Below are 3,873 nucleotides of genomic sequence, written 5' to 3'. Positions count from 1 at the left end.
TCAACAAACATTCATAACAATAAAAAATCTGTAAAGCTGTGAGTTCATATGACTGAAAGCAGATATCAAATGCTGATTAAATAAATGATCAAAACCTATGCTCAAGTGTTAGTGATGGCCATTAAGGCTTACGCAATTAATAGAATAAAGACACGCTTAATTCATAAGCTATTATATGCTTATTCCTTCACATTCATTGTTCTTGGCTTTATTCCAGTAAAACCATTGATTATGTTGTTATAATGAAGATTTTCACCTAATTATTCTTCTCCTGACAATAATTATTTAAAAGATTAAAAATAAAATATTGTATTCAAAGAGTACGGAAATAGAAAGCACATGATAAATATCCAAAACTTTAAGGTATTTTGAATGTATTCCAAAAAGTTATTTTTTTAATAATCAAAATTATCTAGTAACACAAAAAGGTAAAATTTAAATCATACATTATAATGAACTAAATATCAAAAATTTAGATGAAAAATGTTTAAAGCTAAAATTTTATTTAACTTCTTGAAATTTTTATTAAATGTTATTAAATATTTCCATGGAAATAAAACTGCTCCCAATGCCCATACAAATCCTCCGTGAACTTGGAAGCAGCATCTGCTCCAAGGTCAGCAAGAACATATCCTCCACGCCCTTCCCGAGAGGCCTGAGTGGTGCGGTCACAAGAGGGGGTGCTGGGGGTTTGGCTCATAGGGTGCCAGCTCTGTCAAAGTCCAAGTGATGGAGACACCCATGTGTTCTTTAGTAAATGAATTGTAAATTAATTGTGTATTTGAGATAAATGCTAAGTAATACGTTCCAGGCAGATAAGAAGAGAGTGGCAATAAATGGTATTGAAACAATTTGGGGGAAAAATAAGTCCAATATCTACCTCACTCCAGCCACCACAGTAAATTCTACATAGACTACATGCTGAACTGTTAAAAATGAAGCCCTAAGAGCCTTTAGAGTGCGCACTTCGGCGGCACATGTCCTAAAATTGGAACGATACAGAGAAGATGAGTGCAGCCCCTGCACGAGATGACAAGCAAATTCGTGAAGCGTTCCATATTTTTGGGGAATTGTCCTGAATGACATGGCAATGACAGAATACAGGCCATTATATATCTTGTCTTAACTTATAAAATCGTGCAGGAGAGAGTATAAACTACAAAGTAAACTAAACTACACGCTTAGTGGCAATGCTCCAAAATGGGTTCATCAATCGTTAACGAATGTACCGTGCTAATGAAGGACATTTCATGTGGGAAAATGTGCGAGGAGTAGGGAGCGGGGCATATGGGAATCTCCCATATTTTTTATGTAACATTTATATAATCTAAGTATCTTGTTTTTTTAATGTACTATTAAAATAATTTTTAAAAAAATTTTTTTAAGTCTTTAGAGCACCTCTCCAAGAGTCACAATGGTGTAGGTTCTGGGCGAGGAAACTGCCTCCCTGATGTGACTCCTCTGCATTATTTGCTGGACAGGTCTCAGAGTAAGGAGAGTCACACCAGAAATCCATCGATGCCCATTTAGTGTTGTCTCCCCAAAAGCAGACTCTGGCCCAAGGGCCTGAGTGCAAGGAGCTTATTTGGGAGGTGCTGGCAGACAGTTCCCCACGGTGCTCTCGCGCTTCTGCACATTTGCCAGCGGAGGCACTGACTGCCCGCTCTTCCAGACTATCCTTTCAAGGATGACTTCTATAGGGAGCAGTCTTGGAAATTAGAGATGGTGTCTCCCTCCAGGACAGAGGGCAGGCTTATTCACTGTCCTGCCTGTGAAAGACAACGACCTCCCTCTGGGGCAAAAGTTGGGCAGGTTCGCTTGTAGCCTATTACAAAAGATTTGGGGTCTCGAAGACCAGGGTTCCTGGCCTTCAAAGCAACCCACCGCGTGTGCAAGCATCACCTGACCCTCTTTCCTTGTGGGAACTGGTCGTCCAGGAACAGCTATTACTGTAAGTAATAAATGCCCTTTGTTTACGAGGGAGGAGTCTGGTGACTTCTGCGGCCCCTGGGAGACTGCGGTAGGCGAACTTGTTAGTTAGCACGTTGAGTGAGGCCTCAGACCTCTCATGGGCCTTGTCCAGAGGGGAAGGGAAGGAATAAGGAAGGGAAGGAAGCCCAAACAGGATGTGTTAATGAGTGGGGTCCCTCTGTGGCAAGTGACGCTGACCTCAGGGGAGTTCCGGGAAATGGTACAGAACACACCGAGGGGTGAGAAGCTAGGGCCTCGCCCACCTCCCACCCCTCACTGGCTTGGGGCTCCCCAGAGATGAGCTCCCTGGCACTTGGCCTCTGCAGCAAAGAGCCCGGCAATGTGATCCGGGGACGTGAGCGGGAGCGGACGTGAGGTGCACGGACCCACCGGGCTGTGAGCACCATGGGAGCAGGGGCTTGCCTCAGCACTTCCCATCCCCAGGGTCAGGCCCTGTGCCCAGCAGACGGTGCCTGAACGCGTGCCAAGTGGCCCAAAGATAAGGGCCTGTTTATTTGCCTATATTCTCTACCAGGCCGTGAGCTCTCTGTGGGCAGGGACGGTGTCAATTTTTCCTTCGTACCCCAGTTCTGAGCACAGGCCTGGCAACCGGCAAACGGTCACTGAAGGTTTGCTGCATGAATGAACAATGCAAATCAATCAGTTTCTAAAATAAACAAAGCCCCAAGTTAGTCAGAACTAGATGAGCATCTTTAGCTGGGGAAAGTCTACCCATCCAAAGTCAGTAGCACTTGACAGAGGACACTGGAGGCAACCATAGGTAAGGAAAAAGCAGGATACAGATGCTCTTACTCATTGTTATTTTTTAGCAATATAGTGAAGATCTTAGCCGACCCATAAGATGAGAAAAAAATCAATAAGAGCTTTAAATATTAGAAGAGACAAATTTTCATTATGTTCAGGGATAAGATATCAATGTAGATGGTCCAAGAGAAGCAAAAAACAGCAAATCTTGTAAGAGAAACCAGTTATAAGATAACCCCACATAAATGAATGGCTTTCCCATGCACCAGCACAAGCCAGTTAGGCCATCTCTCTCACACGATTACAGCAAAACTGCCTAACGCCTGGGGACAGAGCCGCAGCCACGCGAACTTTTCAGCAGGGGTGTGGGTCTGCTGCAGCCCGCGGAGGAGATGGGACGCGGGCAGCTCGAAGGCAACTTCCCCTTGGCTGTGAGCTTGACTCCTGCCCCCCCCCGCCCCCTGCTGAACTCCCCAAACCTCTGGGGCCTCTGCTCCGGGTGCAGGGGCAGGGTCCCCGTGGCTGTCCCTGAGCTGTCCCCTCTGCACTAGGGGCAGGGGCCTGAGGTTGGACGGAGCATGGATCGGCTGTGTCTGCTTCCTGTCAAGGAAGCAAAGCGAGGACGGCGGCAGCAGCTGTGGCCCTAGACAGGGTCCCGAGGCCCATCTTTAGGCCCCCAGTGGGTAGGGAGGTGGGGGTGGGGGGTAGGGCAGCTCCAAGCCTCATGGAGCAAAGGCGGCCTCCCCAACCCCTCCCTGAAACCAAGTGGAAGGGGAGAGCGCTGCAAGCCAGGACACAGTGCTGCCAGGAGACCTGGAGAAGGGGCAGCACCCAAGAAACGGGGGCGTTCTCCACCCTCGGCCTAGCCGCACCCCTCCCCCTGCCAAGCACAGGTGAGGCCTGGCACACGATCTAGGGTGCTCAGGGAACGGGGGATGAACAAAAGCTTGAGTGGTAAACTCTGTGGTGCCATGCCCGCCTAAGGCACAGGGCCCCGGGCCTCCTTGCCAGGCTGGCAGCTCCCCTCTGCCCTTCGAGGGCACGGAGCCTGGGCGGGCCCCTGGAGGGCGAGCAGAGCTGGGGCAGGTGGTAAGTCCGGCAGAGGCTCTCCTTCCTCTCTCCCAGGCCAGGGCCCAC

The 3,873-nt window shown here is 48.4% G+C and overlaps 1 non-coding gene across 1 annotated transcript; it reads left to right on the top strand.

Annotated features, from left to right (window-relative positions):
• Window positions 1-958: 958 nt before the first annotated feature.
• On the top strand, window positions 959-1,064 carry LOC111762634 (U6 spliceosomal RNA). Its single transcript, XR_002795705.1, has one exon. It is a non-coding gene; the product is annotated as a U6 spliceosomal RNA (small nuclear RNA).
• The last annotated feature ends 2,809 nt before the right edge of the window (window positions 1,065-3,873 follow it).

The sequence above is a fragment of the Dasypus novemcinctus genome, chromosome 26, assembly GCF_030445035.2.
Source record: "Dasypus novemcinctus isolate mDasNov1 chromosome 26, mDasNov1.1.hap2, whole genome shotgun sequence".
Classification (NCBI taxonomy): Eukaryota; Metazoa; Chordata; class Mammalia; order Cingulata; family Dasypodidae; genus Dasypus; species Dasypus novemcinctus.
The sequence above is the reverse complement of the archived record's forward strand: the minus strand, read 5'-3'. Positions and strand labels throughout refer to the sequence as shown.